This window comes from Leptopilina boulardi, unplaced genomic scaffold (genome assembly GCF_019393585.1).
Source record: "Leptopilina boulardi isolate dan_hultmark-lab unplaced genomic scaffold, ZJU_Lbou_2.1 LbouV2_208, whole genome shotgun sequence".
NCBI classification, from domain to species: Eukaryota; Metazoa; Arthropoda; class Insecta; order Hymenoptera; family Figitidae; genus Leptopilina; species Leptopilina boulardi.
Window position 1 is genome coordinate 817,504 of NW_026137761.1, and position 25,913 is coordinate 843,416.

Below are 25,913 nucleotides of genomic sequence, written 5' to 3' on the forward strand. Positions count from 1 at the left end.
GGTGGCTAAACAGACTTCTTATCGTTGAGGAAATAAATGTAACTATTATTGAGATTTTGGGTGTCTTCCATTTTGTTAATTGGTTTCTTTTGCAAATTAATATGAATCATCTCGGATATCCGAGATGATTCATATTATATTCATATTCATATATCTTTTGCAAATTAATATGAATCATCTCGGATATCCGAGATGATTCATATTAATTTGCAAAAGAAACCAATTAACAAAATGGATCTCGGATATCCGAGATGATTCATATTAATTTGCAAAAGAAACCAATTAACAAAATGGATCTCGGATATCCGAGATGATTCATATTAATTTGCAAAAGAAACCAATTAACAAAATGGAAGACACCCAAAATCTCAATAATAGTTACATTTATTTCCTCAACGATAAGAAGTCTGTTTAGCCACCTGTTTCAGTGTGCACTGACATTTCTCTTACTTGTATATATATATATTTGTATTTTTGTTTACTGACGGTCCGTTGACCCCCTCATTATATAATTGTCAAGCCACGTGCTTTTACTCAGTGTTTAGATAGACTGTCTATCGTACAGACGTCTATTCCTCTCTTCAAATGAATTACTTGAAGAAAATTCTCTTTTTTATTGGTAAAAACCTTTTTACTGTACTTTTTTTTAAATTATATATGTAAAATTTTAATTATTTATTAATAAAAATCTTGTAGTTTCTGAAGAGGGCAGCAGTGCTGCTGAAACGTAAAAAGAAATAGTTTTGTTTTCTTTTGTTCGCCTTGACTCGGAGTGATCGTTATCTTCATGTTTTTTATTTAATATCGACCGAGTGATAAAATCATTTTATTTATTTTTTTTTTGATAATATTTTTTCTTTACAAAAAGTGAACATTAAGTTTATTTGATGACGTCTTGAGTTAATCGTTATTAATGATAAAAATGACCTTTTTAGTGCATTGAAGCGCTTTAGTGAATGACAACATAGTAATTTTTTTTGTTTCTTTTGGATATTTTTTTTAATTGATGCGGTACCACGAATTATAGTTAGGTTTTCTCTTTTTATTTTTTTGACAATTTTAGTCGTTAGAAATTGAGTTTTTTTCGATTATTGGAAGTGAGAAATAAATCAGCAAATCACTTGTTTGGCAATGTTTCGGTATCTTGGTTTGACACCATCATCAGGCCACTTTATTAAACAGAATTAAAATAAATTAATCACTCACAAACTACATAGAACTTCTTTTAAAAAAGTTAAAACAATATTAAACAAGTTGTAAATTCAGATGTTCATTACATGAACATTTTGCTTCCTCTTTACGATCAGCAAAAAAATTTGCTTCCTCGTGGAGAAAGCAAAATTTTATTGCCAAAATGTGAATTTTTGATGTTTTAACTTTCATTAATTCTTTAAATTTACCTCAAATGTATACTTTATATATATCGATCGATTCGCCTTGACGTTAGGAATACAATTATTTCATATATAAACTTTAATTTAAAAAATCACAAAATTTTATAGTTAAAATGTGAATTTTTGATTTTTTAACTTTCATTAATTCTTTAAATTTACCTCAAATGTTATATATATCGATCGATTCGTCTTGACGTAAGGAATACGATTTTATTATATATAACCTTAAATTTTTCTATTTAAAAATTTTTTCGATTAAAAAAAAATGTTTGGAAAAAAGACGATAAAATTTTTTTTTTTGGGAATTTTTTAAAATCTTTTGGTCAGATTTGAGATAATTATATGTAACTAATTAAATTTAATTTAACTAGGTAACTATTTATTTATATAAAAATAAGAATTTTTAATATTGTTTTAACTTTTTTAAAAGAAGTTCTATGTAGTTTGTGAGTGAATAATTTATTTTAATTTTGTTTAATAATGTGACCTGATGATGGTGTTGTGATGATTAGTTGTTGTTTTTTTTTCACTTTTCGTTCGCGCAACTACGTCACAAGTCCCACTCATCAATTTGATCCCCACTCATTCCTAAATTTTACTTCAATCCCAAACATTCCGCCCCCTTTGAAATGCTCACATCGGCGTATAATACAGCATTTCAAACTTTATAATTTGTCAAAATAAAAAAAACTATTTAAAACAAGTTGTAAATTCAGATGTTCATTACATGAACATTTTGCTTCCTCTTTATGATCAGCAAAAAAATTTGCTTCCTCGTGGAGAAAGCAAAATTTTATTGCCAAAATGTGAATTTTTGATTTTTTAACTTTCATTAATTCTTTAAATTTACCTCAAATGTATACTTTATATATATCGATCGATTCGTCTTGACGTAAGGAATACGATTTTATTATATATAACCTTAAATTTTTCTATTTAAAAATTTTTTTGATTAAAAAAAATTTTTTTGAAAAAAGACGATAAAATTTTTTTTTGGGAATTTTTTAAAATCTTTTGGTCAGATTTGAGATAATTATATGATAAATGAGCCTACCAAATTTTGTCTAAATCCATTAAAACCTGTTAAAGTTATCTTCTAAACAAAAAAGGGATCCACACACACACATACATCCGGACAATTGATCAGGATCTCATATAACATGTTTCTATAAAGAAAAAAATTTGTTTCCGCCACTTTGAAAAGTTTTATAAACGAAAGGACTACAAAGCTTCCTCCACGAGGAAGCAAAAACCATCATTCACTTTCAATAGGAAAAATACAAATCTTTGGCAAGGATCGCTTTACAATAAATCGTTTAAGTGCATTCAGAAATGAGTCTATTGACAAGTCAGAGACCAATTCTAAATGCACTGCCTTTACTGCCACGCACACAAAGACGCAATGATATGTCTCTTGAACCTTATTTCTTGAGATTTTAATATTAAACAGACCAGCACATCGAGACCAGTGTGCGCAAAAGCCCGAGGTGCAGTCACGCGCACTGCAGGCAAGCTTCCCATCAATTGACTTAAATTTTTCTGTTTAACTCTAAAACATAACACGCATCTTCGCAATATTTTACGAACTATTCGAAGAGCTGACAATATCCAAAATCTTTCGCGTAAAGTAGTAATCAACAATGATGTCCCAGCGTGTATATTTTTAGAATGGAGATCGCGTATGATCAATTTGGTAATTTGATGATTAGAGGACAATATAATAGGAAAACGTTGCGAATAGGATAAATATGCTAGTGATTTTCTTCCCCCCACTCGCATCAACCCATCTTCATCGAGAATTGGATTCAACATTAGAATTCTGCTTGTACTCTTGATTGATTTACCCTTACGAAGCTTATTCATCTCCACATGAAAATTTTCCGCTTGATGCATTTTTAACAAAATGACTTCCGCCCTCATTAATTCTTCCGTTGATATACCTTCCGTCATCAATGAAACACCTTTAAGTTTTTCATGCATTTTCCTTAAAACGCAGACAGTAAACTGACACTCTACGAATTCTATTCCAAAATGAGTACCTCTTCACCAGTGAAAAATCCCTTTCTTGAACAGAGAAAGTCAACACTACCCACACAGCACTGATAATTCCCTGAAGCTTCACTGAATTTTTTTAGGGTACCTTGGCAAAGTTCCATCTCCGTGTTCAGAAAATATGGTTTAAATCTTAAAATGTCCGCATGCGTGAGCAAATGTTTAAGGTGAAACTTGACTGAATATGTAAATTACATTTTCGTTGAAGGTTCAAAAAGAAATTAGACTTAAAATATGAACCGCTTTTCACTGGATAAAATTATTTTTTTTAAAGAAATTTAATTACTGTTTAAATAATAGTCTTCACATATAAAAAGGATAAAATAATATAATTATAAGTAAAAAATAAAGTAAGTTTACATTTATTTATTATCATCCATTTATTCTCACGGATATATTAGATATAAAAACATTTATAATTAGAATATATATTTTTATTTTATTATTTTTATTTATTTTATTTTATCCTTTTGTATATGTAAAGACTATTATTTAAACAGTAATTTTTATTTTAAAAAAATATTTTTGTCCAGTGTAAAAGCGGTTCATATTTTAAGTGTACTTTCATGTTGAACCTTTAACGAAAATGTAATTTACATATTCAGTCAAATTTCGCATTAAACATTTGCTCACGCATGCGGACGTTTTAAGATTTAAACCATCTTTTCTGAACGCGGAGATGGAACTTTCCCAAGGTGACCCAAAAACATTCAGTGAAGCTTCAGGGAATTATCGGTGTTGTGTGGGTGGTTTTTTCTCTTCTGGTATTTCGGCGTCCTTAATTTCCGAATGTAGTCAGTCATGCATATCACTTTGCAGCCAACTCGGTCCATTCCACCAGATGTTAGAATTCATCAGCTCATACAGTTTTGCACCACGTGAAATTAAATCGGCTGGTTTCTCCTCAGTCCTGGCATGATTCCATTTTTCAGGAGAAGCCACCCGCTGAATCTCCGCCACTCGGTTAGGCACAAATGTGTACCATCTTAAAAGATCCATGCCAACGTGATCATCGAATCACGCCAAAAAAAGATTTCATCATTGTGTATAGTTAGTGCCTCTCGCGTCTTAGAATACAGCTTCGCCAACAGCTTTACTCTACATAATTTCAGTTTCGGAAGGCTCAGAGATTTCATGGGAGCGATTCTAGACCGTGCACAAAGAAGACGAGTGATTACCGCTCGATTTGGTCCTATAGTGCGCATATAAATGTACGCTCCGAAAGCATTTTCCGAAGCATCGGAGAAACCATGCGTTGAGTGCTCAGCGGTGAGACTGATAATGCATGACGTGGAATCTTCAAATAGTTAATACTCTTCAATTGATGGCAGTGAGAAATCCATTTTTCACTAACTTCATCCGGGATTGGATCATCCAAGCCCAGTTTTAATTTCCAAAGATGCTATAGAAGTATCTTGGATTGCAAGATGAATGGTTTAATCAACCCCAGCGGATCAAATATTTGAGTAATTGCATATATCATTACTCGTTTAGTGATGACCTTTTACTTCACCTCATAGGATGAACAGTATTTTAAAAGATCCTCTCTTGGTTGCTATAGCAAACCTAGTGTTTTAACCTCTGTTATTTCGTGTTCATCCTGAGCGTGATCCACCGCTTTGGCATTTAAATGGATTTTTTGAAGCTTGGCATTGGCTGATGAGAATATACCAATAATTTCGTCTTTAACTTTAAATATTTCCTCTTCGGCTTCCCCACCAGTCAGCATGTCGTATACATAGAAGTGATCTGTTATGATTTGCGATGTTTTAGGATAAATATCATTGTGATCATCAGCCAGCTGTACAAGACATCTTGTCGCCAACTATGGTGATGCAGTAACTCCAAGAGTAACGGTTTTTAACTGATATACGTTTATTGGCAAATCTGGATTCTCTCTCCACAGAATACACTGCAGTCCTCGTTATTCAGGTTGTATTCAGATCTGACGATATATTTTAAACTGGTCAAAACAAAAGTATGTTGCCTTAAACGAATAATGATGTTGAACAACTCCTGCTGTACAATAGGACCGGTCTTCATACAATCGTTCAATGACAGACCTGATGATGTTTTACAAGAACCATCGAACACTACTCTCAATTTCGTGGTCGTACTTGTCTCTTTCAGCACTGCATGATGAGGTTGATAATTTGCAATTTTCGTTGATTCTTTTACTCGAGACATTTGTCCAAAAATCAAATAATCATTTAAAAAATCCTTATATCATACCTTTAGTTGCTCATCTTTTTAAATCTTCATACCATTGCAAATAACAGGCTTCACAGTGCCCATAAAAAATATTTTAGGGGAAATAGGGGACTGAAAATTGAAAAATAAGGGACTTTAAGGGAACTATGAAAATTGTTTAAAATTAAATACATAATTTATTTATAAGAACACAAATTTAGTACAATTATCAAATACTGCTTTAAGAAATTTTAGTACAATATCTAGTACAACAGTAAATATTAATTTACATTTAACAAGTCTTTAAGGTTTCTTTTATCACATAATTTATCATTTTCTTACGATATAAAAAATTAAAAGATAACAACTTACTTAAAGTTTTGGCTTTTTAATTAATGCTTTATTAATTATATCATATTTTCGCTTATTAATATTCAAACATAATTTTTGTACTGCGTCCCTTTTTTTCTTCTTTTCTAAGGTGTTCTAACCCAGAATACATCTCTTTGACAACTGCAGCTTTGGCAATATTCTTCGATTTTACAGCATCTTGAAGAATTTTATTCACCTCCTTCTGCATTGACTTACAAGCTTAGACAGCTTTTTCGTAAGATTCCTGTGTAACTTTTAGTTGACTCTCTAATTCTTTTACGCTTCTATTAGCTTTTTCGACGTTTTCTAATTTAGCTTTTTCTTTAGCTTTACGTTTGGATTCTTGTTTCTTTCGCTGCATATTTTCTTCAGCTAGTCTTTTCTTTTCCTCCAAATGAACTATGTAGGACTTCTATGCATTTACTGAAAGTTTTAAAAGTTCTTCTGTTACAAGAACTCAAAATGCTTGATTGTCATAAACTTTTATTCCATTCACGATAGACAGTTTTGCGTTTTAAGTTCGTTCATCCATGTTTGCTCTTTCTTTAGTTAATAGTCTCGAGGATTTGGAAAACCCCCTTTTGACTTATGCGCTTCCATGAGTTAATGACAACGCTGCCTTTAAAACAATTGTGATCACGGGATCTCTTGCCACTGATGACGACTTTAGTGAAAAAATATTGCTCCTGTAAACATCTAATCTCTCACCTTTTAAAGAAAACATTACTTCATTATCGACTTGTAGCAATTTCCACTCGCATAAAAGAGTATCAATATCTACATTGGAAAGTGGCATTAATTTTGCTTCATTCTTAATATAACGACAATTTTCTGTTGCCTTAATATTCTTAGGCGTGAGGCTTTGAAAATACTTTAATTCTTTAAGATCTTTTGTGAATTTAATCAAGTGTTTAGCAGAGGCAAGAAAAAAATCTTTAACTTCCTTTTGGAAATACAATTTATCCTTCTTCGACAAAGGAGATAGTAAATCACGAACAGTTTCTCCACAGTTAATGTCCTTCAAATCAAGAAAGTTCTCTGATTTTTCCAATATAGAATTCAATTTGCCCTCTGCTAGCGATTTTTCAACTGACACTTCTGGCTTTAGTACATGTGCCAATAAAATGAAAAGCAGATCTCGGTAAGCACTGTATAACACATGAATGAGAGGTTCGTCATTCTGCGTTAACAACGTAAATTTAGTCGTGAACATTTTCGCAGAATATACGGTAAGCTGCAAATAAGCTTTGAGTTCATCGTTCATCAAGTAACTTTTTATACCCTGATATCTAACGTTTGTCTTGGTGGAAACTTTATACTAAATCCATATCCATATCAATAAACACAATTTGGAATATTTCCCCAACGGCAAAGAAAGGATGGAAATTCCACTAGTAGGAGGCATTCTAGATGTGAAAAACTATATCACCATTGGATTCAAAATTAAACTATTCCTATGGATGCTGATCCTGTCTCCCAATATCTACCTATGTTATCGAAAGATATCTAACCGACATAGAAGAAACAACAACAACTTTCCACCTCCTCCTCATGTGATGCTCCAGGACAGAGTTGCTTTTGATGCCTCTGTCTAAGTGATGATCGATGCTAATTCCAAAATCAGGAGCAGAAACCAATCCAGATATTCATTTTCGCTCAACAAGAAGATTCATGGTAACGAAATATTATCTTCAGTAGCTGAAAGAAAATTTATAATTACTCTCACGAAACTGTAATTAAAATCAATAACAATATTATAAAACTATACAAACCATTATCAAACTGGAAACCGAAGCCAATTTTTCAAAAGGAAATCCTACAAAAATAAAATAATAAGAAAAAGCAAAATAATAATGGATTATGTGAGCTATAACTATACGAACCAGTGCATATAATTTTCTTTTTTGTTAAAATTTATCAGCAATACAGCAAAGTCCTGTTTTCTACAATTGATTCAAAGATTCTCGAGAACAACAAGTTCTAAATTTTCCCATTTGAAACAAAAAGTACAAGTCTCAGTTTTCTCCATCAATATGAAGTTCTCCAAGTCCAAGTGTAGTTACTTAAAATAAAATATCCTCTAAGTTCTAATACTGTGAATGGTGAGAAATATGATCAGTGCAACCGTGTTTAGAAATGTTGACTACATGTGATGAAATTCTACAAAAATGACTATGATTAAAAAACAAGTAAACAGACAAAATTTTATATATATATATATGAATTTATGATTTTTATACTCACTCTAATTGCTGCTACAGTCGTGCCCTAAGTTAAATTTTCATATTTTTCTCTCAGTATTAAAAAAAAAGCAGGGAAGTTTTACTGGAAGTGGAGACGAATAAGTAATTAAAATATTCTTAAAAAAATAAATTAATAAATAAAACAACAAACAAACATTCTTTGCTATTGGAAAATATAATATATATTTTCTAAATAAAATTTTTTTTATGAGTGATTATGTGTGAATGTGTGAGTAAATGAATGCGAGTAAATGCATATGTGTGAATAAATGCTATGTGAATTTATTTACATTTCTTTTAAAAAACGTTGTGGATATATCCGTAAATCCTGTGTTAGATCCCGACATGACAATGTCCCAAATTCTCGTTGTCCCGAAAGTAATCATGGAAAAAATTTCCCCCAAAAATTTATACCACGCTACCCAGATAACAAAGCGTGCGCGCATTTTTTGCGCACATTGATGCGCGCACTAAATGCATGCAAAAATGCTAACCGTCTGACAGCACATTCTGATGGCAATGCAAGTGCGCGCATAATGCAGGCACCCAGTTAACAACGTGTGCACGCATTTTATGCGTGCATTGCTGCGCGCACAAAATGCATGAAAAAATGCTAACCATCAGAAAGTGTTATTTATTCTTATTATATCTTCTTATTTATTATTCCGGATAGTGCAGGTATACTTATATTATATTATATTATATTATATTATATTATATTATATTATATTATATTATATTATATTATATTATATTATATTATATTATATTATATTATATTATATTATATTATATTATATTATATTATATTATATTATATTATATTATATTATATTATATTATATTATATTATATTATATTATATTATATTATATTATATTATATTATATTATATTATATTATATTATATTATATTATATTATATTATATTATATTATATTATATTATATTATATTATATTATATTATATTATATTATATTATATTATATTATATTATATTATACGCAATACACACATACGTAAAACGCTCACGCAATTGAACTTCCTTACCCTGGTTAGCTTGACGCCACTGCTCATCCCTGCACTATCATTCACGACAGTTTGTTTGCAATCGTTATTTACTGTGTTACTGTTTGTTTTCTATAAGTACGATATAAAAGGATCGAGATTATTTCTGAACTTGGTAAGTAAATATATTATATTATTGTAAATATGTAATTCATAACCTCAATTTTAGACAGTCAGCACTTTTATACATGATACATGAATTTTCTTTTTAGTTTAGTTTCAATCTTAAACATTTAAATGAGAATAAACCATATAATAATTTATGATTTTCTGAATTAGAGGTATTGTGATTAAAAAAAAGTTCTAGGCGAATTTTTAGGTAAAAGTTCAGAATGTACAGTGGTGAAAGTTAATTTACTTGTTTATGAGCAAATTTATATAGAAATTTTGTATTTTCTTACTAGAAATCTGTTTGAAATTTGTTGGAATGATTATTATTTAAAACATAATTTTTATGGGAGTGTAATAAGTTACTGTACATAAAACAGCAAAAAGTGTCGTCGATGAGGATAAGTTTTAGATAAGAGACTAAATTTTTCTATTTCCATCTTCTCCGTCGAAAACACAAAATATGCTTTTAAAAATTTTTAAACTATTTTTAGATTGGATAAAAAGCTTTCAAAAGATTTCGCTTACCAATTTTATTGCATAAGATGACTGTTGTCGAGCGTGCTTAAAATGTATTGTTATACAGAACTTTTGAGTATAAAAAATTAATCCGAAATATTGTACGAAAAGTTACTTTATTTTTAAAGTAAACATGTGTTTAATTACTAAATTGAGATTGAAAATATTATATAATATTTTCAATATATCTGGAAACACTTTTAATACAGATAAATATATTACAAGCAAATATTTTTTGTACAATTTTAAACAATATCAAAGTAAGTGTATATATTTTAAGGGATGTGAAAAGTATTATTTAAAAACTTTTTATAAACATTTGTTAAATTTTTTTTAATTACATAGTAGAATTTTTAAAATCAACTTTAAAAAATTCTGGTTGAATTAAAATCGTCCAATTTTACAATTTTTAACACTAAAGTATAAAAAAAATATTCAAAAACTTAGTACTAAAATTTTGTCTTTACCTATATATGTTAGAAAAAGATTTATTTATATAATACTAAACTTTTCTCGTTTTAGGATTTTTTAAAGAAAATTTTTTAATACATTTATCATGTTTATGATCAGCAATTGAAATAAAAATTGTATTCAAGCAAAATACTATAAAATCCTTTTGTTTACAATTTTTCTATAACAATTTTTTTACCTAGAAACGTTACAACAGTTTTTTTAGAGGGTCATTCCATTATATTTTACCTAAAAGTCGTTGCGGTCTAATTTTAAAAAAAATTGATACCATCAGAAATGATTCTTTATAATATTTAGGAAACGAAATAAAGAAAATTAACTTAAAATTTTTATTATTTATCTTAAAATATGAGTTTAAAGTGGAGGAGGTGCGGCAAATTGTCACTTTTTTAGTAGAAATTATTTTTAATAACATAGAAGAATTGTTAAAAGTGTAAGAAAAATTATTGGCTCTTGTTCAGAATCGATGAATTAACTATTTTATAATGATTAAACTAATGGAAAAATTAAAATAATATATAAAATATGTTTTCAAAGTTGGTCTGTCAAATAACCTAATTTTACGATTTTTATTAATTAATTACTAAAAAGTGGAATTATTAAATAAAATAAAAACTCACCGAATGTAAAGTATTTGTGTTGAACTTGCAAATTGCCACAACGACTTTAGGTGAAATATAATGAAATGACCCTAAATAATAGTTAATAAAAAATTTCAGTGAAGAATATTTTCTCTTTAAATTGTTAATAATATATCTCGTTAACTTTACTCTCATAGATATTTTAGAATTTTTTCATCTTTTACAAGTTGCTTTGCGACATTTGCGAATATTTATTAGTATTATCATAGTAATAAAATTAATGACATTTTAATTATTCTATAAGCAAATTATCTAGGTATTGTTGAAAATAATTTCATCACAAACATTTTACACAAAAATTTTTTCCCAACCTCACTCCGATAACTATATAATAAAAATAAAATCTTTTGTTATGCAGAAATAAGTACAAAATAAATAATGTCTGGAAAGTACAATCAGTTTTTAAACCTTAGTACCGAACAAAAACGAAGGCGCTTAAATGCAATTCCTAGAGAAAGGGCTGATTCTGAAAGCTATACCTCTGATTCGAATACTGAAGAAAATGAAAGAGTGGTAATTCCGCCAATTCGTCCTCATTCACCTGTACCATCTGAATTGGAATCAGATGACTCACAAAATCTTTCGGATCAATCAAGTGTTTTTTCTTTAAATTCTATTTATGAAGATGATGAAAACGAAACAATGGATGATATTTCTGAAGTCGACGTTGGAGAAGAAAGAAATGCAAGCGAATCAGACGTTGAAGTTGAACAAGTTAATAATCCACGTGAAATGTCTAGAAGAATTTTAAAAAATGCGTTTTTGTTAGCTGGTTTGAAGCACACACAAGGAAATATAATACTAAGAACTTTACGAGAGTTTCCTTTTAGTTTAAATTACTTACCTAAAGATTCTCGAACATTACTGAATACACCAACAACTGTCGCCAGCAGACAAATCCAAATGATTCCAGGTGGGGAATATCTCCATATTGGATTTAGAAAAACTTTACTGCAAAAATTAGAAACCCTTGAAGAAAATATGTTGCCAGAAAGAATCAGCATTGATTTAAGCACAGACGGTGCAAAAATAAATAAGGGATTCGATCAATACTGGCCCATTCAATATAGAATTAATAATATATTGGATAACAGAGTTATTATTGCTGGCATTTATAAAGGAAAACATAAGCCGTCCAATCCGTTTGACTTTTTCGGTCCAGTAATTGAAGAAATTGTTGGAATTCGACAAGAAGGTGGAGTTATTATCAAGAATAGACTAATACCTTTGGAAGTAAGATGCTTTATTGCAGATGCTCCGGCTCGAGCATTTATTTTAAATCATTATGGTCACAATTCGTCGAGGCCATGTTCTAAATGTATAGTGGACGGTCAACATTGTGAAGTTTTAGGCTTCGAGAGAGGATTAGTGTTTCTTGATGTTAACCATGAATTAAGAAATGATCAAGATTATTCTGATTTACTTGATGACGATCATCATAAGGGAGAATCTCCGCTGTCTCAAATCCTACCGCTTGTGACTCGAGTTCCATTAGATCCAATGCACCTGGTGTGGATAGGAGGTGTAAAAAAATGTTATCGGGTTTAGTAGAAGGACAATTTGGCTGTCAACGTTTAGGTAATAGAAATATTAATATAATTGATTCGCGAATGTTACAAGCTGCCGAATATTGTCCATCAGAGTTTAATCGACGACCAAAAGAAATATCATTGTATAAACATTTCAAAGCTACCGAGAACAGACAACTGGCACTTTACACAGCACCAGCTGTTTTTAAAAACATTTTATCAGAAGGACGTTATGATCACTTTATGCTATTGAATAGTACAATGCGATTACTTGGTTCGGAAACCATGTCACCCGAATGTAAGGATTTTTGCAAATTAGGCGTGAAGTCTTTTGTTACATTGTGTCAAAACGTTTATGGCGAACAATTTATGTCATATAATATACATGGAATGTCCCACACTTACGAAGATGTTGAAGAACTTGGTCCTCAAGAAACATTTAGTGCGTTCGACTTTGAGAATAATATGCCAGAGATTCGCAAAATGGTCAGGAAACCTCATCTAACTCTTCAACAAGTTTACAAAAGAATTTGTGAAATGAACGATTTTAACTTGAAACCGCTGGAAATTAACAATCAAATAAAAACCTCTCAAAATCATGCTGATGGACCTTTGCCGCAAAATGTGCCTTTGGAAAGATGCAGTCAGTATCACAAATTGGAAATTGGAAAATTCACATTTGCAACTAGTTTACGCGATAATTGTTGCCTTCTTAAAGATGGAAGAATTATTCTTATTACGAACATTCTAAGAATTGCAGATGTGTTTCTCATGGTTAGGGCTTTTCAAACAGTAACTTCAGTTTACAATGTTGGGATAAAATCCGAATTAGCTGGAGTATATTGCTGTTCTAATCTCTCAAATACGGTTGAAGTGATAAGTTTGAACGAAATTAAAACTAAATGCTATAGAATTCCAGTATGGAGTGATGTGGAAGGAAGCGAAGAGATGGTGGTTCCTAATACATTTATTTGTGCTGCTTTCCTTCAATCACTTGTTTTACCTAACAACTGAACAAAGTCGAAATAAATCCAACATGCGTAATTCAACCAATATTTATAATACTTATAATTTTAATAAACCCCTATATTCTACCGGTAGAAAAGGTAAACAATCTTGTAAACGTAACAAAAAAAAATAACTTTAATTGACTAATACTAATTATAAGTTGAATACTTATATTACTAAATTTATTCGATAATCATAATTGGTGGTAAAAATCTATGTTATATAATTTCAGAATCATGGCTTATTTATTGAAGACGGGTCCGGAAGGAACTAATGCTAAAAGACAGGAAAGAAAATCTAAGAGTGGTAGATCAGTCTTTACTCCAAGAAATCTGTTAACATCCGAAGATGATGCTCCAAAATCTAAAAAATCTAAAAAAGATTCTACCGTCAATGCCGAACTAGAAAAATTACGATCTATCATGGCAAAAAAATATCCTATTCCGGGTCCAAGTCAATCTTCTCAAGAAAAAAAAGATTTACAAAAATTCGAAACCCGAAAGACTCCACATGTCAAGAAAGTTACTACAAGTGCTCACGATAAAGGAAAAGACGCAGAAGCTAAATCACAAAACAAAAATCTACATGAAGTTGAGACGCCCAAGAAATCTGTTTCTTCTAAATTTATTGATAACTCAGAAATTGTTACAGAAGAACAGAATAATCCATTTCAACCAAAAGCTCAAGAGGAACCTATTTCCAGAAGAATCACTGAAGATTTCCCGTAAGTTTATATTAACATATAATTACAATACAAAATATTAATGATAACATATTACAAATAGAAAAAAAAACATTAAAATTAAGTCAAAATTGTTTTACTCATAATTTAAGTATATTTTAAAAATAATTTCAAGCTTTCTAAAAGATAAAATTGACTAAAACCTTATTCTCAGAAATAAAATTTGTTTTTATCTAAAAAATTTGTAAATGTAATTGTGTGATAACACAATTCATTTTTTCTAGTCCAGCTACGAATCAACAGGCAACCAATCACAAGGAAACATCGTCTATAAAAGATCCGAATGGAAATCATGATGAAGATTACTCAGTTATCGATTTTTTTGAAATTGCGAAAGATTTGAAGTAAGATAAATTCCAAAAAATGTTTTTTTGTTTATAAAAACTTTAGTAAAAAAATATATATATATCAATTTCGCATTCCATTGTTTCAGGACTATTAAAAGTCAAAATGAGACAATCATTTCGAGACAATCAATCATATTTGAAAAACTTGATGATTTAAGGCGACAGGAAATAAATAGTAACCGGACATTATATGACAATTTAGAAGGATTTCCTTTAAAAACAGTCGATGATTTTACGGAACTTGAAAATGACTCTGCAGAAAGCGACAGAATACGTGCAAATTTGGTATTTATAATTTGATAATTTAAGATTATATTACTTCAAAAAAGGAGCATATACAATGCGCTTTACCATCTTAATGGTGACTCAGGGAAATGAGGGAAAAGTCAGGGAATTTTGTCAAAATAACTGAAACAAAATAAACTTTCTAGAAATGCATTGAAAATTCTCTTATTCTGTTAAAATTTTAATTCAAATTTTAACTTTAAAAATTTTTTAGTGAGGATGGTAAGGTTTTTTCTTTTCTTATCAACGATCAAGGTAGAAAAATATTTTATTATTATTATTATTATTATTATTATTATATTATTATTATTAATTATTAAATTTTAATTTAATTAATTTTTTTATAACTATTAGTCTCTTCAAAGTTTTGCATGTAGGTCAAGGAAAAATAAAAATTTAGTGACAACTCTGTTTATTCTAAATTTTTATGAGTTAAAAATTCAATTATTCTAAATGTAAAAAAATTCAATTTTTTTGAACAATTGAATATTATTGTAATTTGAATTTCAATTTTTAATTGAAAAATGTTGTAAATAATTTAATGCTGAAAGATTTGTAATTTATATTGTTAAAAAAATTAATTTTGAAGGATTTGTTGTTTATATTCTTAAAAATAATAGAATTTCAGGAGATTTTAAATTGAAAAGTCAAAGAATTTTATCAAAAGTACTAAAAAAAATATTAAAGTTTTTAAAATGCACTAAAAATTCTATTTTTTAACATTATTTATTTAATTCAAATTTTTGCTTTTAAAAACTGTTGTCTTATTTTTTTATAAAGGACAATCTCTTGAAAAGTTTTTATTTGGGTTGGGGAAAAATTCAGAATTCCGCCTGGAAATCCGGGGAAAAAACAAAATCAAATTTTGATGGTAACCTTGACATTAAATTTTTGTTAAAATTTATTATTAGTAATAAAAATATTGTCAGGGAAAATTGTTTAATGTCAGAGAAAAGTCAAGGGAATTAAAAAATCAATTCTTTGTAAACTAAATTATTATTTACATTCGTATATTTCAATTTTGTATTTTCAATTTAAGAATATGAAAATTTTTAAATAAATGTAACAACTCTGGCAAGCTTTCTAAAACTTCATTTATGTCTTTTCTCAATTTCTCATAATATTCTAGAGTTGTTTGACAAAATTACATATCCATAAAAATAACAGAGTAGCCAATAAACAATAATTTTAAAAAAGGTTTTAGTTAAGACTTAAGGTTTATTAGATCCACATTTATTCATAAAATTAAAATGCTTATATTTCATAAATTTTTTAGCTTCCGCAAAGAAGTGTCCTTTCTTTAAAGGACCTTCTTCCGTTGCTGAATTTAAAACCGAGATGCGTGAAGTAATGAGAATCACGAAACAAAGGTATCGCAAAAATACCAAGGACAAAAATATGTTTAATCCTCATAAGGCCACGCAGAACGAATTGCTGGAATATATTCGAGAACTTGAAGCTCGCAATTCAGAGCCTGAGGATGAGGATAATGCGAATGAAAACGCGAGTGATGATGCTTTTATGGGTGACGATGAGAGCGACTAACAATGATCACACGGAAAGTTTTTGCGTCCAAAGTCCGTGATTGAATTTTTTAACTATTGTCTTAACACCTTTTCTTGTTACATAAGTTATAAATAAGCAGTTTTTCAAAACCTGGTAAATCCATTTTTCGAAAAACATATTGAGGATATTACAAATCAATTTGTCAAATTTTCATCATGAAAGAATTCTGAATTTTAAAAGCATTTGGGCCTATCCCACATGATTTGTAATTTTTATTTTTTTATTAGAGGAAATAACCAAAACATTAAAATTCGCTAATTATAATTAACTTATAATTACAAACAAAAGGTCTTAAATCCAAAAATGTTTCAAATATAAATAATTTATTACAATTTTTACGTTAACTAGTGGTTTTATGAGAAATGCCATTTATTGTTTAAGTTTCTCGAAATGACGAAATATGAATTTATCAGATTTTGAAAAATTGCTCCTCAAATTAACACTTTCTAAAACAATTGTTATTTTTAAGAATTACTGTAGTTAGTAGCAATTATAGCTTTATGATAAAAGCCAAATATTATAAAACCTCAAAGTACAAAGTTGTTTCAAACAACAAGTAAAACTATTAGATTAAACTTGATTTCAAGTTTTCAAAGATATTTATTTGTAAAATTAAAAAAAGAGAATTCATTTTTAAGCTAAAGTTTTTTAAAAAATAAGTATATGTAATATATGTTTTTTGTTTGAAGGTGGTAAATAATTATAATTTTTATAAACGTAGGCTCATTTTGCTCTCTGAACCAAGTTAAAGTCAACAATGTTGATCAATGAAAAAAATTTTAAATTTATAATCTTGTAACAATTTGAAAATTTCTTAATAAAAATGTCATATAAACTCTTGGTTTTATTATTTATATGCAATAAATATAAACTACATTAAAAAAGCATTTGGTGCCTTCCACCGGCGCGCACGACGTGCGCATCATAGTATGCGCGCCACATGAACTACCACTGATGGCACATATGTCTCGTTTTTTGCGCGCACGTATGACGCACGATTATCCGCCACATGATGGCAGAGTGCACGCATTTTGTTATCTGGGTATCGTTTGAAACAATGCTAATTCGGGACAGTGGCAATTCAAGACAGTGTTCATTTGAGACATTAGACATTCAGGACAATATCATTTTAGGACCTTGACAGATTCAGACATAGACAATTAGGGACATTAGACATTTGGGACAATGACAATTTGGGACATTGGGAGTTCGGGAAATTAGAAATTCGGGACACTGGTACTTTGAGACATTAAAATTTTGGGACATTATCAATTCGGAATATTGACGATTTGGGACGTTAACAAATCGGGACATTGACACTTTAGGACACTAACAATTCAGGACATTGAAAATGCTGGATATTGGTACTTTGGAACATTCACCATTCGAGACGTTAAAGATTAGAGACATTTACGATTTGGGACATTAGACATTCAGGACAATATCATTTTAGGACCTTGACAGATCCAGACATAGACAATTAGGGACATTAGAAATTTGGGACATTGGGAGTTCGGGACAATAACAATTCGTAACATGTTCAGTTAGGGACAATGTCACTACGGGACAATTACAATTAGGAACGTTGACAATTCGGGCCATGACAATTGCATTTCGGGACATTGGAACTTTGGGAAATTATAAATTCGGCACCTTGGCACTTTGGGACATTAACATTTTGGGACATTATCAATTCGGAATATTGACACTTTGTGTCATTAACAAATCGGGACATTGACATTTTAGAACATTAGCAATTCGAGACATTGAAAATTCTGGATATTGGTACTTTGGGACATTCACCATTCGGCACGTTGGCGATTCGAGACATTGACAATTTGGGACGTTCACGACTCAAGGCTGTGTCAGCTCAGGACATTGGCGTTTCGGGACAATGAAAATTCGGGACAATATCATTTTAGGACCTTGACGAATCTAGACGTTAACCATTAGGGACATTGAAAATTTGGGACAATGACAATTTGGGACATTGCAAATTATGAAACGTGAAAATTCTGGACAATGAAAATTTAAGACAAATGTAATTAGATCAATAGCGATTTAGGACAAATAAATGGGGTCATGAATATTGAAGATAATTGCAATGCGTGACAATGATACTTTGGGACATTCGTACTTCTTGATGATTAGTGTTTGAGACAATGACACTTTGGAACAGTCGTCAATGTTGGTGCACAAATGACCATTCGTGACATAAAAAAGTAAGGATAATGCCCTTTCGGACATTATAAATTGAGTAGCTGCGTGCAATAACTCGCCGAGCGCTTGGCCGATCGCTCTAACTCCAGTCAAACGTTCAAAAACGTGAAAAAAATGAAAAATCAAAATTTTGATTTTTGAAAAGTGCAATCTTGTAGGACATAAGATGGCGCATCTTTTTTCTTTGAGTTTTTTTTGTAGATCAAAAAATTGAGTTAGTATATGCAAAACACTTAAAAATTTTATTTCACAAATTTCATTCAATTTTTAAATATAAATCATAGTATCTTTGACAAATTTCAATGAATATAATTGAAAATTAATATACATACGTATTTAGGTCCATAGAAGACGACAACATAATCAAAAATATTAAAATCATCAATTGTTTATTTATAATTAATTGTAAATGAAGACTTGTCAATAATAAAGTTTACTTACCTTTGTCGACATAAAGTGTGTGGGGAACTTCAGAGTTGAAGAAACTTCCAGTGAGACATTTGTTTATCATAATGTAAGGAAGTTTTTTGTAAAATATAAAAACAATTTATCAACAACTTTAGAAAATATAGAACGTTTAAGGAAACATGCGCGACGCGCTAGCGAGTCTCCGCGCGGAGAATTGCACACAAGAGTTGTAGAGGACCGAAAATACAGAAACAAATATTGTCACTACATTCTTAGAAATGTTTTTCAAATAAAATATGTGTTAATTTTATGAAAATGCAAATTAAATTTGAACAACTGTTTTTTTAATATTTACTAAATAATCAATAGTTTTAAAATATTTTGGTGCTTGTATGTACTGTTTGTGCAGTTTGCAAATAAGTTTTTTAATAATTAATATTAAGGTATATCTTTATTTTCTGTTTCTTCATTTTTTAAAGAAATTAGAGTATTGTTACATATCAACAGTGATGTATATTATTTATTGATTGCGGCGTTTTTACGACTATAAATTTATTCTTGTCATCTCTTACTAATATTATCACAGATAGTATGTTGGCTCCATTTTCAAAACATAATATATCACAACATAACGTCCTTCCCAACTCTTGTTTGTAATTCTCTGCGCGGAGATTCGCTAGCGCGTCGCGCATGTTTTGTTAAACGTTCTATATTTTCTAAAGTTGTTGATAAATTGTTTTTAAATTTTACAAAAAACTTCCTTACATTATGATAAACAAATGTCTCACTGAAAGTTTCTTCAACTCTGAAGTTCCCCACACACTTTATGTCGACAAAGGTAAGTAAACTTTATTATTGACAAGTCTTCATTTACAATTAATTATAAATAAACAATTGATGATTTTATTATTTTTGATTATGTTGTCGTCTTCTATGGACCTAAATACGTATGTATATTAATTTTCACTTATATTCATTGAAATTTGTCAAAGATACTATGATTTATGTTTAAAAATTGAATGAAATTTGTGAAATAAAATTTTTAAGTGTTTTGCATATATTAACTCAATTTTTTGATCTACAAAAAAACTCAAAGGAAAAAAAGATGCGCCATCTTATGTCCTACAAGGTTGCACTTTTCAAAAATCAAAATTTTGATTTTTCATTTTTTTCACGTTTTTGAACGTTTGACTAGCGTTAGAGCGATCGGCCAAGCGCTCGGCGAGTTATTGCACGCAGCTACTCAATTATGAAACTTGAAAACTCTTGACAAGAAAAATTTGGGACAACTGTAATTAGCGCAATGTAGATTTGGGACAAATAATTCTAGACACTGTAAGGTCAAGACAAATGCAATGCGGGACAATAACAGTTTGGGACAATCCTAGTTCTGGACAATGACACTTATGGACAATAAACATTTAAGACAGCAGCACTTATGGTGCACAAATGACAATTCAGTACATTTAATAGTAGGGGCAATGCCCTTTCGGACATTATAAATTGTAGAACGTGACAATTAGGGACAATAAAAATATGGCACAATTGTAATTCGCGGAATGGCGATTTAGGATAAATGATCGGAGACAATCATAATTCAAAACAATTGCAATGCAGCACAACGACAAATTGGGACCATGTGTTGCACAAATGACAATTACGAACACTGAAAAATAGGGACCATGCATTTTCGGACATTGTAAATTGTGAAACGTGACAATTAGAGACAAGAAAAATTCGGGACAAATGTAATTCGAGCAATAGCGTTTTGGAACAAACAATTGGAGACAATTAAAATTCAAGACATTAGCAATGCGGGACCATGACAGTTTGATACAATCGTAGTTCTGCACAATTACTATTTGGGCAATGACAATTGGGGACAATGAAAATTTAAGACCGCGGCATTTGTGCTGCAGAAATGACCATTCCGGACATTTAAATTAGGGACAATCCTCAAGTTTAGATGTTTTGTAATTACTTAGATTATCGCAAAATTTCGTCGTGGTCAACAAATTAAATTTTTTGCTGTTTTTTTCGATTACTGTAAATTGTTTTACAAATTAATTTTTTATAACTTTTTAATTATTTCGACTCCTGCATTATTTATTAACAATTACATCGTTATTAATTTCTTTATTACTCGAGGAGAAATATTGAGGAAGTCTCTACATTATGGTTGTTTTCCAAATCGCTAAATTCATAGTTAATTTCGACTTTATTAAAAAATTTATTTTTTTGTATTTTATGTTAACTGCTGTGCATTCTTTTTTAACAATTAAAATGTTAAAAAGTGTTTTCTTCTTCGGAGAGAAGTACTAATTAAGCACACAAAAAGTATTTTTCTTTTATTTTTATAAGCTTAAATTTCAAAATAACGATTTTCTAAAACAATTAAATGTTTCATACGTTCATGTCAACTACTCTACATTATTTATTAACAATAGTAAGTTGTTAATTTTTTCATTACTCAGGAACTAAAATTAAATGAGCATCCAACTTCTGCACGTTTTCTACCTACTTAATTGTCAAATAACAATTCTTTAGATTGACAAACAAAAAGCTGTCGTCTTGCAAGAAGAAAAATGTTAATAAATTTAAATAAAGAAAAACTTATTAACAAATAAATTTTTTGTCCGATTCTATACAATTTTCTTACAAAGCGAATAAAATTTCGGTTCATAAACAATTTAATTTACAACTTCAGTAGCTCGAAAAAGGTGCTGGTTTTTTGTTTGATAATCGCTTTGAATAAAAGTTTCACTCGAATGCCGCCAGCAATCAGATTGATAAATAATTAAAAATTATTTCTTTGGGAAATATTACAAAATTGTTTTTAACTGAATTTGCAGTTTAGGAAAATTAAAAAAATTTTCCCTCTAAAACCGAAAACTTTTTTGTCCGAAAGTAGCAATGGAAAAAAATTTGAATTTAATATGAACTGCCAACGTTCTGAATTGTCAATATCCCTAAATGTAATCTTCCCAAATTGCTAAAGTCCCTAAGTTTTATTGTCCCGAAATGGCAATGTCCTGAGCTGACACAGCCTTGAGTCGTCAACGTCCCAAATCGTCAATGTCTCGAATCGCCAACGTCCCGAATGGTGAATGTCCCAAAGTACCAATATCCCGAATTGCTAGTGTCCTAAAGTGTCAATGTCCCGATTTGTTAATGTCCTAGAGCGTCAATATTTCCGAATTGATAATGTCCCATAATGTTAATAATCCAAAGTGCCAGTGTCCCGAATTTCTAATTTCCCGAACTCCCAATGTCCCAAATGTCTAATGTCCCTAATTGTCTATGTCTGGATCTGTCAAGATCCTAAAATGATATTGTCCTGAATGTCTAATGTCCCAAATGAACACTGTCTTGAATTGCCACTGTCCCGAATTAGCATTGTTTCAAACAATAGCGTGGTATAAATTTTTGGGGGAAATTTTTTCCATGATTACTTTCGGGACAACGAGAATTTGTGACATTGTCATGTCGGGACAATGAAAATTCGGGGCAGTGACAATTCGGGACAATGGCAATTGTGACAGTTTCATACGTCTCTATTGTTCGGTGAGAATAAAGTGCAACGCTCTGTTCAACTGCTAGGCACCAGTATTGCCACGCCCACTGGGTGGCGCACAGCAGTCTGGCGCGTCTGATTGAGCGGTTTTGCTTTTTGAATAACTCAAAAACTACAAAAAATTTTTAAAAACTGTTCAGGACTTTTTCTCTTAAAATTTTATTTTCTATCTTTTTCTGAAATATGTTCGCGCTCGACCGGGACACCCTGTATATATATATATATATATATATATATATATATATATATATATATATATATATATATATATATAATAAAATAGTAATGTTAAAATAAAATAATTAAGCATCGCTCCCGTAGATCACTCGATACTCAGTTCGAGTTCCCGTTGCCTCTACAAGTGTATGTGTATGTATATGTGTATATATATATATATATATATATATTATAAAGACAAATTCTCGATTCTTTTAATTGCAGGTTCAGTAATACCTTTGCGATCCATTTTCTGCTTAAGGGGAGGTTCCACTGGTTTTTTTTTTTAAATCGAAAAATTTTTTTTTTCATTTTTGATTAGTATACATACCTAAGAATTCGGTAAAAATAGTTTAATGCACAAATCTCGCCCTTAAGAGTACTTATGATAGCGAAAACGCTACCCCCTTCATGCGAAGCGAGGTACAGTAGAATAAAAGTGAAATTTTTGTTTTGAAATTCTATTGAAGCGGCAAATGTTAACCGATTTTAATGGATCTTTTTGCAAAACTACCATGAAGAATTTCTTTTTAAAATAAGCTGCCGCGACTATGAAATTACAAAATGGCGGATCCAATATGACGTTAAAATGTTTTTAAAAAAAGTTTAAAGTGACCAATTACGGTGGAAAATTTTTATTTGGTGGTTTTTAGGGTCGTTAAATAAGAATTTGACATCAGATTTTCAAAATTCAAAATGTAATTTCCAATATGGCGGATAAATTAAAACAATTAAAAAATGGGCATAAATCTTGATAATATGACTTCAAATTCCTAATCAGTGACCATAAAAACTCCTAAATACCATGTTTCAGATAAATTGGACAATTTTTAAAAAGTAACATTAAATTCGTGATCAGCGACCCCAAAAACCCCCAATTGACGACTTTCAAGTAAATCCGATGAATTTTTGTAAAACTCGTCCGCCATATTGGATCCGCCATTTTGAATTTCTAAAAAGTAACATTAAATTCGTAATCAGCGACCCCAAAAACCCCCGAGTGACGAGTTTAAAGTAAATCCAATAAATTTTTGTAAAACTCGTCCGCCATATTGGATCCGCCATTTTGAATTTTTAAAAAGTAACATCAAATTCGTGATCAGCGACCCCGAAAACCCCCGAGTAACAAAATTCAAGTGAATTCATTGAGTTTTTGTCAACTTGAAAAATATTATCCAAAATTTTTATATAAAAACTTTAAACGCGTTTTTCTTGAAACCACATATTTCCAACTGGTTCACACTCCCATTTTAACAATACTTAACCTATTAACTTGATTTTTGGACAGCATGTTCCTTGAATGTGTAGTTTTCGTGTGGACTGGGATTTTGAAAATTCATTAATATTTAAAAAAGTTATAAACAATTTAAGTTGCAAAATTATGATAAAAAAATTCAAAAGTCTGTCCTTCGGTTATTTTTTAATAAAAAATTCTTATTCTAGTCAACACGACAGCTAAAATGGTACAGATTAAGAAACTATTTACTTTTTTCATTTTAGATTAACCGTTCCAGAGAAAAAGTGTGAACCACTTTTAGAGAGGACCACTTTTGGCAGCCATTTTCTAAGACGCCATTTTGAAAGAAAAAAAAATAATAATAATTTTCGATTATCTTAAGACATGTATTTTGAGATAAAAAAATTTTAAGTAGCAAATATTTTTTTTACTATAAAAAAAAATCTTTGAAAAAAACATCAAAACCAGTGGAACCTCCCCTTAATCTTTGTTGCAAGTTCAATCATACCTCTGCCAATTTTTTATGAACTTTTGTTTCAGCTAAGCTTAATATAATAAATTTGATTTTTATCAACGAATTATTAGATAGAGAAACTTTGTATCAATAGTCTGCTTAAAAGATTATTGTATGTGAGATATAAAAAACATAACACATTCCAACACCACACTTACACACCATACTGCACACATAAAACAATTGTAGTATGGATAACGAGTGTTGTATTAAATAAAAAATATATATTGATTTTATATTCTTTGTATTTTATAAGAAGGAAAACTCCTTGGGTCTCAAATTAAAATTTCATTCTTATTAAAATATTAATTTTATATAAACGAACCGCTACAAAGATTTCAAAATATTTGTGATATATCAAAGTATATATTACACGTGTAACAAATTCTTGAAATTTTAAAAAAGTTTCAAAGTATGAATTACACGAGTAATTACGTGTGAAAAAAGTTTATTAAATATTAGAGAAATATCAAAGTATCGATTACACGTGTAAAAGGTTATAAAATTTTCGAGAAATATCAAAGTATCAAGTACACGTGTAGTTCCACGTGTAACAAATTCTTAAAAATTTTAAAATGTTACAAACCGTAAATTAATTAATTAGGAATTTTTCAATTTTGAGGTTAGGGGCGGCACCAAGCTATCAGAATTTAAAGTTAACTGAAATTGTGTGAGAAAAGAAACTCGAAATTCTGTTTATTTTTATGTGGTATCGTTTATCCTTTTAGAACGTTCCGCCAAGCCACTATATAGATAAAAAAATTGAAACTATTACGAAAAGGTAGGAGTAGATAATAAGAAAATACTAAGAATTCTGTTACAAGTTATTGTTTATTTAAACTTTGTATGAAGATTTAACACGGGTTCCGACTCGCGGACGGGCTTAGTCGTGGCGTTTCCAGTCTCATGCTGATTCCACATATACGAAACGCGCGCGTTTTGCGCTTACGCGTGTCCTAGCGACAGGCTGGTTCCACAATGGGCTCGACGCAAGGTAAACGCAGCGTTGACGCGACGCATCCCAATGCTAATCAAATGGGGATGCGTCGCGTCAACGCTGCGTTTACTTTGCGTCAAGCCTATTGTGAAACCAGCCACAGAGTGGTATACGTATATCACTCTATCGCTAGCGTTACGCGTCAACAAATACGTATCCCACTCTGTCACTAGCGACATGCGTCAGCGCAAAACGCGCGTGTTTCGTATAT

At 30.3% G+C, this 25,913-nt stretch overlaps 1 protein-coding gene and 1 long non-coding RNA gene across 13 annotated transcripts in view; both read left to right on the top strand.

Annotated features, from left to right (window-relative positions):
- LOC127278580 (potassium voltage-gated channel protein eag) overlaps positions 1-25,913 on the top strand; it is a 1,151,741-nt gene that overhangs the window by 450,636 nt on the left and 675,192 nt on the right. The window lies entirely within an intron of this gene.
- On the top strand, positions 560-24,941 carry LOC127278604 (uncharacterized). Its single transcript, XR_007842511.1, has 2 exons — positions 560-619; positions 24,455-24,941. It is a non-coding gene; the product is annotated as an uncharacterized LOC127278604 (long non-coding RNA).